This window comes from Papaver somniferum, unplaced genomic scaffold, assembly GCF_003573695.1.
Source record: "Papaver somniferum cultivar HN1 unplaced genomic scaffold, ASM357369v1 unplaced-scaffold_137, whole genome shotgun sequence".
Taxonomy (NCBI): Eukaryota; Viridiplantae; Streptophyta; class Magnoliopsida; order Ranunculales; family Papaveraceae; genus Papaver; species Papaver somniferum.
This window is the reverse complement of record NW_020622934.1, coordinates 11,444,234-11,457,034: the sequence shown is the minus strand read 5'-3', so window position 1 is coordinate 11,457,034 and position 12,801 is coordinate 11,444,234.

The following is a 12,801-nucleotide window of genomic DNA, read 5'->3' as shown; positions in this document are numbered from 1 at the left end:
GTTATTGGTCATTTGAAGGGTTCTCTAGTTGGTTGGAGAGAGTTCGGGCCCAGTATGAGCAATTGAACAAATTAGGTCAGAATTATGAAAACATGTGGGACCGGCTTTGTGCAAACCCTATGAATGACTCAGGTCGGTCATGGAGGCATGCACGTGTTGCCGTAGTGTCCGTGTTTCCATACTGAGAGTTTCAGTATTTTCTGATGCGCGTTCGAGCAACATAGTGAATTTTAAGAAGAGTTTCATCTTGACTGAGAATTCTCGATTTTTATTGGAATGAGCATGTTTGCTCAATTCATCAATATTTTGAAAATATTAAAATAAAAATGTTTTAATTATTTAAAATTACCGTGAGAGGCTAGCCAGTCGTGCGACTATGTTGGCTTTTGGTTTTTCGTGATTTGAGCAATATTTGAGAAAATATGGAGAAATCATGAATTTTGCTCAAACCCAGGAGTTTCATGAATTGAGGAAAATAATAATTATGCAAGATTATGGATTGCAAGGTGTGGGACCGACCATGGCTAGGGCATGGGCGGCTGGCTAGGTTGCCTGGTCCCGCACACCTTTCCCTATTTTATTATTTTTCATGAATCCTTGAAGTTATGGAGAATCCTTGAATTTATGGAGAATCCACGAGTTTTTGTTGAAACGGAGGAGTTTCGTGAGATTAGGGAATAATAATTATAAAAGGCTAAGGATTGTGAGGTGTGGGACCGGCCACGGCTTAGGCATGGCCAGCCGGTTAGGTTTCCCGGTCCCGCACACCTCTCCTTATTTTATAATAATATTATTTCGTGAATCCACCAAGTTATGGAGAATTCACGAGTTTTGCAAAAACAAGGAAAGTTGCTAAAACCAAGGAATTTTCGTGAGTTCACGAAATAACAAAAAATAAGGAAAATAATGGGAGAGGCACGGGCCGACCATGGATAGGGAACGGCCGGCCGGCTGGTGGGCCCGGCCTTGGGCACCTCTTATTATTTTGTTAATATTCATTGTTTTCTCTTGTTTTGCGAAGGATTCCTCATTATTTCATATTTTTTGGACACTCGTTCGTGCATCCGAGTGCTCAGTCGTGCATCATTGTCGAGTACACTCGCATCATTTTTGTGGGGCTTACTCAGTGATGGTCCATATGCCCGGTTGTTGGGTATTTATTACTGATTTATGAAATTCAGTAAAGAATAATTCATGAAACTGAGTAATAAGATGAGTAGTTATTTTATTATCAATCCATAAAATCAGCAGCGGATTGGACTATGGATTCAAAATAATAAAATGATAATTTCATCACCATCTCATGGAATCGCAGATTTGACCATGAAATCGGAGCAATAAAGTAAGTGGTGATATTACCATTTCATGAGATCAGCCGTGGATTCGACCATGAAATCGGAGTAACATCTATTACCATTTCATGAAATCAGCCGTGGATTCGATCATGAAATCTGAGTAATACATTTATCTATTACCATTTCGATCATGAAATAGGAGTAATGAGATAAGATAGATTATCTTCTAGGAATTCAGTGGTGAATATGACCTTGAATTTAATCTCTTGCGTATAGTCAGTAAATCAACGAATGTTTCTAATGTCCCGAAGACGTTTTGCCCTCTCAACATTTCATGTATGGAGGACCTCCTGAGTCTATACACGGGTCTCTCTACATAGTCAGGAACAGTGAGTATCACCGTCCTGAAGACGTTATTGCTCTCAATCTTACGGAGAACCGCCCAATTGTTCTTCTATGTAGAGGCAAATTCCTCTATGTAGTCAGGGAACAGTGAGTGTCACCGGTATCCTGAAGGCGTTAAGCTCTCAATCTTACGGAGAACCGCCCAATTACGTTATTCTACATAGAGTCTATGATGAAATGCCAGGTGTCGAACGCTACAGAGAGGCCTTTAGAGCGACATATGCATCATACTTCGTAAAAAACGAATCGTCATATGGATCTCTGAAGCCGTGTCAGAAACATGTAATATCATGATTTTACGGTTTTGACCTTTATTGAAAATCCACCATCTACATTAAGTCCCCTGCTTAGTGAGGAACAGTCATGTTCCGCAGTAAGCATTAAATGTTGATTTTCAGTCGATGAGATCAGTGGTTGAACTCAGTCTACAAAGGTAGTTTCAGAATCCTCGATTTACCCCAATGATGTCATGTACGAGCAAATGCACAAATGAGAACCCTGATAGTAAGATAGAGTATCATCCCGTGAGCGTGGAGAGATGAGGCACTGCTGATTTGAGTGTTGAGAAGCCTAGTTATGGTCGGTTTAGGGCATATGGGCCCAAGCCCAAAAAAGGAAACCCATGTTTTTATTAGGTTTTGGAAATAAATTTGATATAAAAGGGGAGAAGCCCTAAAATTCTTTATTTTGGTCGACAAAGCACCTCCCTCTATTCACCATTATCACGCGAGTTGCATCAGGGAAGAAAAAATTTTCTGCCGGATTTTAGTCGCCGCCGATCATCGTCGTTTGCCGTCCGGCCAAGCTCCGACCGGCGCCGAACAGGTAAGTCCGATTTTTTTTTTTTTTTGTTGTAGGTTTTATGATTGATGAGTTGTTCACAAAACCAAAAAAAACCCATTGTTGCATGCATGCGTAGGATTTATGAAGGATTTTTAGAAAACGTATGTATATGCCCGTTTGTTTGTTAGTTGAAGGAACGAGCAAAAATCCCTAACATGAAAGATATTCATAAACTTTTGAATAGACATGGTCTAGTTGTAGTAGTAAAAGTTTTGTTTATTAGGTTTCATGAAAACCCAAGTTTGTTTTTCGAAACATGAGCTTTGCAAATACTTTTAGGAACGTAGGTTTGTTCGTAAAAGTAATAAATAACGATCCTTAGAGTTAAAGGAATTTCGAAAAGACCTGGAGTTCATGATGAAAATTTGTTTGAGAACTTTCGAAATTTTGTTTGAAATATGTAGACTTTTGCAAAAATAGAAAAGACTCTCGTTTCATAGACAGATGCTCGATTGAGCAAAAAGGTTTTTTATATATATATATATATATATATTTACATAAGTTATTAACTCACGATTTTTTTAAGGTACGTGACCTGTTCACGTTATATTGAATATAAATCAATTTTTGATTTATGAAAATTATTGAAAGCAAATAATTCATGAGTCGATGAATTCGTAGTGTATGTACACGTAAAAACCAGCTAATGTTCACATGGAAAGTTATGTGAATTATTCATAGTTTCTCGAAAAGTCAGTATTGACTCTTGAATAATATGTTTTATGCTCGACTTTGCAGGTTTGAAAGAACGAGAAAGTTTTGGGGTTTTACGCTGTTATCACTAAGTTCGTGAAATCGTAAATAGGTAAGAGTTGAGGATTACCATTTTTGTAGACGTCGATATGAGCATATAATTTTCTTGTTGCTTCAATTCTGTTGATGAAATTTGTGTATGGACGTTACATCAACTTTTTGAAAATGGCTCAGTCCCGTAACGCTTCTGAAGATGATGCTTCTTCGAGAGAGGATGTTTCCACAGACGCCTCTTCCAGAGGTGATGGTTCCTCCAGAAATGATGATTCTGAGATTTCCAAGGAGAAAGAGGGAAGTCCCAAGACTAAGAACATTCCAATTGATGAGGATAAGTTCTTTACATATCTATATAGACCTGAAAAGCGTCCCTTAGGCTTCTCGTTTCGGTTGTTAATAAATCCCAAGAGCACTACTCAGCATAAATTGGTATCTCCTCAAGCAGTAATCCGGTTTTTTTTGCAAGGAAAACACTTTTCGGCTTCTCATGTGGAGTTCAAGCTTTCACGAAAGCCCCTGATGCATTTCTATGGATGGGCAAGACACATGTTGGGTCATAGCCGTGTTAGGACCATATTGGATAGTGCCCAGGTAACACGAGCCATTCAAGCTGCTGGAGATTTAATCATCAACCATGATATACCAGGTATGGTAGCCTTGCTCGCCTTTGTGTTCCTACTCACACGTTTATATGCAGATGGGGAGAATTCACCATTACTTTAGAAGATGTAGTTGCTTTGTTGCACCTTCCAATTACTGGTAATTTCCCTGAAGAGCTTTCGTCAGAGGAGAAGGAGATATCTAACATATTAGAGGCCAAGATGCACGAATTCAATGAGTCACCCGCATCCTGCTATGCTCAATGGTTATCACATTGGTGGCCGAGAGATAGAATTCCTGAAGAACCGGTTGATGGCGCTTTAACAATTGCTGCTTTCTTATGCCGTGGCTTTCCAGGGATATCTTTGAAGATTGTGGACACTTGCTGAAGCCGTTTGTGATTCGCTTTGCCATAAAGATGGCAAAAGGTGAGAAAATTCCCATTGGCAGTCTATTCTTGGGTTCGTTGTTCGCCAATTTAGACTCTCTAGTTATAGACTCCAGTATTTCTGATGGCTTCATGAAAGTCGAGACGTATGCCAATACCATGTTCCTCCAAGCCTTGATGTGGGAGCATCTCGAGAGTTACGCCCCAATTCCCCGCAATTTTGCAAGGCCCTAAGGTCGACACTCGTCACTCCTCCTTCCTTGAGAAGAATAACGCCAGGATCATGCGCTGGTCTAGAAAGAAAACAATACAAGATATGCATTACTGACGTTTTGGACATTGAGTCCGAGTTCAATTTTCGCCCCTGGGTGTCGGTTCCTTCTCTTTTCTCACAGTTGATCACTTTCAATACTACTGACGAGAACATCACGTTGAGTACTGGTGCTGGTCTGAGTGAAGGAGAGATCTTTTGTCTTGAGTTGTACTCCTGGTTTCTTGATATCAGTAATGAATGGAGAATTACGGGTAGAAGATTACAATATTGATAGAGGGGCTCGACATATGGGTGCTGATCAGTGTATTCCGGGTCACCGAATGAACAAACCATCAATTGAGTATTTGAAGACTAATTTGGACTGCACTCATGTGGAGGGAAGTGAGTATTTATTCCCGTACTCTGATGGTGCTAATTTCGTGACTCCGGTTTACATAGATTTCTGGCGTCAGCAACTTGAGCGTGTATATGAGTTTGCAATGGACGTCAAGTCCCCAGTTCGAGAGTTCCCTTCCTCTGATATGATTTCTGATCGACCCAGGATGAGATATATTTCCTGTGGCGACAAAAGGAAGGCGTCTCCAAATGCGACACATGTGAGTACCTTTTTCATGATTTTAGCCAAAGTACACCAATCACGCTTCTTAATTGTATTGTGGACTCCATGGTAGGACGGCCGTGATGTGAGATTTCGAGTTGATGTAAACTCTCCAAACCTTCAAGAAATTCCTCAAGGAGGAGAAGGAAGGAGCAGGACATCTCATAGGATGATCCCGAACGATATACAGTCTCCTGCCGCTTCTTTGGTGAGTTGTTAATACTTTTCTTCATTGTTGCGAATTTCTCGTCCCTGTGATCAGGATCTTAAAATAATATTGTTAATTCATTTCAGAATTTTGCTCCATCTGTTATTGATGGTCTTCGTTTTGCTCCTGGTCGAATAATTCAGGGATACAACACTGACGAGGAAGTTGACGTAAGTGTTCCCTCCTCAAGCTAATCAGTGTAACACGCCTTTGGATGAATTAATGATGATCGTTGTTGATGTATCCAGGAGGAAATCATTGTAGATAAGCCGCATATTGATGAAGCACACTCTTCTTTGAGTCATGGAGACATGGAGAGTTCCTGAAATCTCAAACCGAATGAAGATAACGGAGTTGCCAACGGAGATTCCAACACTGCCGAGCCTTCAAATGGTTTAGAGACTCCCCTAGTAAGTATACCTCCTGTGACCTCTTTCATAGATATATGATATTTCTGATTTATGAATGAATGACTGAAAGTCCATGCGAGTATACGAGTAATTTTGCCGAAATACGCCACCAGGAAATTTCAGACTTCAGCTTTTAGTAAAAACACCGTAGAATCCTCGTTTGGAGTAGGATTTTCGATGTCTGCGTATGTATCTTAAAGCCCAGGAAATTTCCAAGCTTTTTCAAAGAAGCTTTTTGATTTCTGAGCATGTTTAGGGCCTGAAAAAGGCGAAACCATAAACTTCCAGGATATTTTCGGAACTTTTCCAGATTGCATGTCGTCCAATGTTTTGGCCACATCTCCTTGCTCGTTCATCCAATTATTATGAAATTTTGACATGTTGTAGAGGACTTCCATAAGAAGAGAATGGTATATGACCCAACCTCAAATTATTTACCAATTTCTCCCAGTTTGTCGTTTAATATAGGGAAGTGTAGAATCTCTTCAGATGAGCTTGTTTGAAAACGTGCTTCATGGATTCTACACCATTTGCTCATGTTTTGGGTGCAAAATAAGGAACTTAGATGATGTTAGTTCACTTACATTCTGAATTTTATGGTTTCCTTTGATTTTCCTGCTCTAATCTCATGTAATATTCGTATTAGGTACCAAATACCGAAGTTGAGAATTACGGAACCAATGTTGAATATTCGAGCAATGTGGTGAATCAAAGCAGTAACATTACCAACTCTCCACCTCCAGGTTATGAGAATATCATTGTTGAAGTCGTAGAGGAAACTGAGACTCCAGTTGCTATTGAAACCGAGCAAAGAACAGAAGAGACTGTCCCAGAAGAAGATGCTTTAATGACAATGGAGGATGCTCCAGTAGTTGAGAATCGTGTAGTAATACATGAATATCCTAATGTAGGGATTGTTTGTGATCCTCCATTTGGTTCTCAACTCCCGTATCATGTGTATGTTGGTGGATTCAGCGTTCCTACTGGGTATGCCAACATGTATGAGAAGTTGTGAAAAATGTATGGTCATATTGTTGTTGCCAGGGATCCTGATCGTAGCTACTTCTTGGAAATGCAATTGGGAAACATATTGCGTGTTATAGATGACATACGAACCAGGGATATAAGTACTGTTACTCGAGATGCAGTCTTTGATTGGGAGTACAACTTGGAGAATTCTGAGAGACTTGGCTTTAACTTGAAGTGGATTCGTCAGAAGATCAACATTATCAAGGATGCAGTAGTGAAGAACATCCCTTTTACTAGTAATGCTGTGATGGAGAAAATGACCAAGATTGCTGGGTTGACCAAAAAGCTGGAGTTGGAGAGAGCGGATTTGCAAGTCTTGGAGAATGCTGATAAGTAGAAATCATACTTCGATGGCTTCCTTTAATTTCTTTTCCATAATCTCGTGAACATTGAACTTCCAAGAGATGTGAGGCTTCTAGATTTCGGTTTTGGATAGGTAATTGATTGAGGATTTTTTTTTGGACTTGATAGGGATTTTTTTTTAAAAAATAAATAAAAATAAAAGAACTTTGATAAGTTGTTGAATTCAAATACTGAATGCAAGTATTGCAAACTTTTTAGAGGGATTGAAAATACAATGAAAGAAAATCCTAAATGCCAAATCCAGATGTTTTGGACGTTCACGTCTTGAACTCCAATACCTCAAATGTCCATGTATTAGGCTTCAAAATATTTGAGCCATTTCTCACGAATTACTGGTACAATGGCTTTATCATCTATGTCGATCAACTTGTAGTACCCGCCGACCACGGATTTGGTGATCATGAAATGCCCTTCCCAGTTAGGCTTCCTCCTTGAACGCTCTTTGAGTTTGACTGCTTTGAGAACTAAATCTCCTTCATGAAATTTGTTAGGCTTGGTTGTACGTGCTTTGAATATATTCTGATGGTTTGGAATTCCTCGTAGATTCCACGTTGGTGGAGCTTTCCAATTTTGCGGCACATGTGGGCATTCACGCAGAGGAGAGTATGTTGAATAATGCTTGTGGAACCGAGCCAGATCTTCAGCGATGAACCTTACAATGGGGTCCTCAGTTCGGAGAGATTCCAACCATTTAGTGTAGTACTGCTGAGGCGATACTACCCACTCATAGCATTTGATGATATCTTGGTCATGAGTATGATTGAGTCCCTGGATAAAGGCAACATATTTTACAGTTGCTAATATGGAATTATGAGGGGGAATAAAACTCTCCTGCGTGCGGAATCTTCTGATAAATTCATGTGCGCTTTCCTCGGGCTTTTGTGTGAGTCCTGTTAAGGTTTGGACCTTCTCCAAATGCTCGAAAGGTTGATCATCTTCCGAGTCAGAACTTTCTCTGACGGAGAATTGTGCAACTGAGGATGAAGATACAACAGCAATTCTTCCATCATGAATCCATGCTCGCCCAAGAATCATGTCATATCCCGGATCCTCCTTAATTATGAAGAATTTAGTTTCTGTCCAGGTTGAATCGTTTCTTATGATGAGAATGATGTAACCGTAAGCCTCCCTGGAGATTCCTTCGTGGTCTTTGACTGAAATAGGAGCATGAGTCGCTTCTTTTCGAGTTATTCCAGCAGCTCTGAGGGTTTTCAAAGGGAGGATCTTAACAGTAGTGCCAACGTCAACTAATGCTCGTTTGAATTCATTTACCTTGAGATGCACCATGGTGAGAAGTCCCCAGTCGTACATCTCGTTGTCTGTTACTGGAGGTTCAGGGAGCGTCTGCTGCACTGCTAGACGCTTTCCAGACACAATATGGTTCAGCGCAGTAAACATATCATCTCTCTGGGCCTTTGACAGGTACAACAACTCGCATACGTGCTCAATTAAGGATTGAATCGCTTACTTGACCGGCTGCTCGGAGTGTGCGAATGTTCTGATTGGGAGAGGATTTCTATGCACTCCTTCAGTCCTCAGTTCTCCTGAGTCGGACTTCTCTTTGAATATGCATTTCAAATTTCTACAATCACTTGTTGGATAACTGACGTACCTATGGAAATGGCAGTAACGTTCGTTTTCCATTTGTTCCGCAGTTGGTTCCTTCTTGACAGGAGGTAGTTTGATTACACCATCTTGGACCCAAACTTCTAGTAGTTCGATCACTTCTTGAATGGGAAAAGGGAATTCAGGTACTTCGTGATCATCCTGTTGATTCGGTGGTCGTGCATTTCTAGTCTGGTTGTCCTTCCTTGGAGCTTTCAGAAGGTGAGACGTTGAAGAAGCATTCTTATGTTGCTGTGCCTCGGTTTTTCTCTTGCTCATTTCAGCAACATTCATGGAGGCTTCAACATTGTACTGTTTGTCGATCAGACGCCGGGCATTGCTGCTTCGATTGTCTTTCGATTCCTCTACTTTGACAGTTTTCGTTCTTTCTAGCAAGGCGGGAGCAGTAGTCGCTGATCGCTTGGATGCTTCATGAAGTTATGAAAATGTCTGAAAGAGAAGATTCTCCAGAAAAGCCCTGTAAACTGGGATCATTCCATTGATGCACAAGTCCACCAGTTGTTGTTCAGTAATGTTTGGATCATGACAGTCCAAAGCTTGAATCCTGAACCTCTTCACATAATCATTCGTATTTTCGGTAGCCTTCTGAGCCATCCTTCCCAGGTCAGAAAGAGTAATTTGCTCAGAGACAAAGAAGTACTTCCGGTAGAAAACATTGATCATTTATCCCCAATTAGCTATGCTCCCTGGTGCAATGTTGTTGTACCAAGTATACGCTCGACCCATCAGGGATTTTGAAAACTCTTTCAAGCGGACAACATGGTTGTGTTCATGCTCTCCTAATGCTTCCAAGAATCGAGAGACGTGTTCTCGAGAATTCCCCGTTCCGTTGTAGAGTGTGAATGTTGGAGAAGTGTAACCTTTTGGGAGAGGACTTTTTTGTGTAGCAGCGGGATATGGAGGTTGGTGACGGTGCACGGACGGTGCATGGCCTTTTCCTCGATTCTCCGTAAAACGTTCCAGGTCTTCGCGGGTGATGAAACTGGCAGGTTCAGGTTCTGCATCTTTGCGGGTTTCATCATTTTCAGGGACTGGAATAAATTCGGGATCAACAGTTGGAGACGTTTCCTTGTCTTTTCCTTTCTCTTGAGTTTTGTATGACATCTTATCAGTGAGAGTTTTGAGATAATTGCATAGCTCTTTCTATGTTGCATCCATGTCAATCTGATTTTTGGCAAGAGTCTCTTGCACCTTCATAAGATCACCTATGGTAGGCGTATTTTCTCTGATTTCCTCGGGAGACCGGCCGAAGAGAGGATGGTTTTCCACGTTGGTTCGAGGAGGAGTAGTGTCACCACCATTGTTGGAAGCAGGAATGGTTTCTGGAATACCACCGTTGTTGCTAGTGCTAGCGATGTTTGCGTTAGGATTTGTAACTGAACCTGACCTAAGATAAACCATTTTGTGAAAATCTGAAATTGCAACCGAGAGATTAATCTCCCACTGTGGTAGACAATCTGTAGATGGGGGAAAACGAGTCGCCGGTTTTTTGGGAAAGTGAAGAGTCGAGCGTGCTTTCGAGACTCCTCAGCGGGCAAATGTTAATCCTCACACAGATGCGGCGCTGCAAAGGGGGTGCTTAGATTCGGGAAATCAATTTGTATTACTCCGGCCTAAACCAAGACAATGGCCGTTCCAGAGTCAATTCGGTCGCAAAGAGGGAGATGGGTTGATCTGTAGGAGGGAAGCTGAGAGTTGTGTGGGATCAGTGATGATCAAGGATTGTGGGTGTATTGAAGGTTTCTGCAATATTGCTGAACTGCTGAAGTTGAGTTCTGTGAATAAGTTTATATCGAGTTGTTGACGGATAATAATGATGATCGATGATTGATGATATTCGATTGATCCTCCCTGAAGTCCTCGATTTAGACTTATTTATATTGCAAGAATGATGTACCACTGATCCCTGTAAGTGTGACGGTTTCTTGAGTGAAAGAGTGGGAAAGTGGGAGATCGTGGTAAAGTCAGTTCCATGTCGTGCAGAGACTTGACTGATCGTGCACCCACTACTTTCCTAACTCCTTCCACCGTTTACAAGACTTACGCACATTTCTCATTGTGGATGAATCCACGTGCCGTAGACCTCCAGAACAAAACCCTGAGTGATATCCCCCATTGGTGACGTGATTGAGATTTCAAGAATCGTGGAGTCTGCAAGGCAGACGTGTAATAGTTGGTCAGTTGTTGACTGATTTAGACTGTGAGTCTAATTTTGTTGAATCGAGCATAAGTGGTGAATGCTCGGCGACTCATGGATTGAACATGTAGTTCTCTGAGATGTCAATGAATTACTGACTAGAGACTGAGCAAGTATTGCTCAGCTCGAAGAATTGCCGAATATTGAGAGTTTGTCGAGCAACTGAGCAAGTATTGCGCAATTCGACGAATTTGATAATTTTGGTGTGCAACTGAGCAAGTGTTGCTCAATACACCAAAACACTGAATATTGATAATTTGACGTGCAATTGAGCAAGTGTTGCTCAATTCGACAAACTACTGATGAATTACCGAATATTGATGGTTGGATCAATATTCGAGCAACTGAGCAAGTATTGCTCAATTCAAAGAATTATTTACTGGTGTCGTGACCCAATAAAATATTAATCAAAAATATTGGTGAATTACCGAATATTATTAATTTGGATGTTGATTGCTGAATCAACATAATTTTGTGTTTGAATTTGCTCATAATGGTTATTCGTGGAGCGTTTGTTCGAAACCCTAATTTTTTGATCAATCCTTCAACAATTGGTGAATTGCTGAAAATTGGTCATGAGTGAAGAGGGACCGACCACATGGGTTGATGAGCGTCCATGTGGTGCACAGTGCTCGAGTGAGCACGCACCAGGGTTCTCAGTTCGAGAGTTGGTGAAAGAACGATGATTAAATGCAGGTTTCATCATTTATTAAAATATTGCTGGATTCAGCGTTAGGTGACAAACCTAGGTATGAGAGATGAAGACCGACCAAGAGAGCATGGGACCGGCTCTTGGTGGTCACGGGACCAGTTGTTGGTCATTTGAAGGGTTCTCCAGTTGGTTGGAGAGAGTTCGGGCCCAGTATGAGCAATTGAACAAATTAGGTCAGAATTATGAAAACATGTGGGACCGGCTTTGTGCAAGCCCTAAGAATGACTCTGGTCGATCATGGAGGCATGCACGTGTTGCCGTGGTGTCCGTGTTTCCATACTGAGTGTTTCAGTATTTTCTGATGCGCGTTCGAGCAACATAGTGAATTTTCAGAAGAGTTTCATCTTGACTGAGAATTCTCGATTTTTGTTGGAATGAGCATGTTTGCTCAATTCATCAATATTTTGAAAATATTAAAATATAAGTATTTTAATATTTAAAATTTCCGTGAGAGGCTAGCCAGTCGTCCGACTATGTTGGCTTTTGGTTTTTCGTGATTTGAGAATTATTTGAGAAAATATGGAGAAATCATGAATTTTGCTCAAACCCAGGAGTTTCATGAATTGAAGAAAATAATAATCATGCAAGATTAAGGATTGCAAGTTATCGGACCGACCATGTCTAGGGCATGGGCGGCCGACTAGGTTGCCCGGTCCCGCACACCTTTCCCTATTTTATTATTTTTCATGAATCCTTGAAGTTATGGAGAATCCATGAGTTTTTGTTGAAACGGAGGAGTTTCGTGAGATTAGGGAATAAGAATTATAAAGTCTAAGGATTGTGAGGTGTGGAACCGGCCACGGCTTAGGCATGGCCGGCCGGTTAGGTTGCCCGGTCCCGCACACCTCTACTTATTTTATAATAATATTATTTCGTGAATCCACCAAGTTATAGAGAATTCACGAGTTTTGCAAAAACAAGGAAAGTTGCTAAAACCAAGGAATTTTCGTGAGTTCGCGAAATAACAAAAAGTAAGGAAAATAATGGGAGAGGCACAGGCCGACCATGGCTAGGGCACGGCCGATCGGCCGGTTGGTGGGCCCGGCCTTGGGCGCCTCTTATTATTTTATTAATATTCATTATTTTCTCTTGTTTTGCGAAGG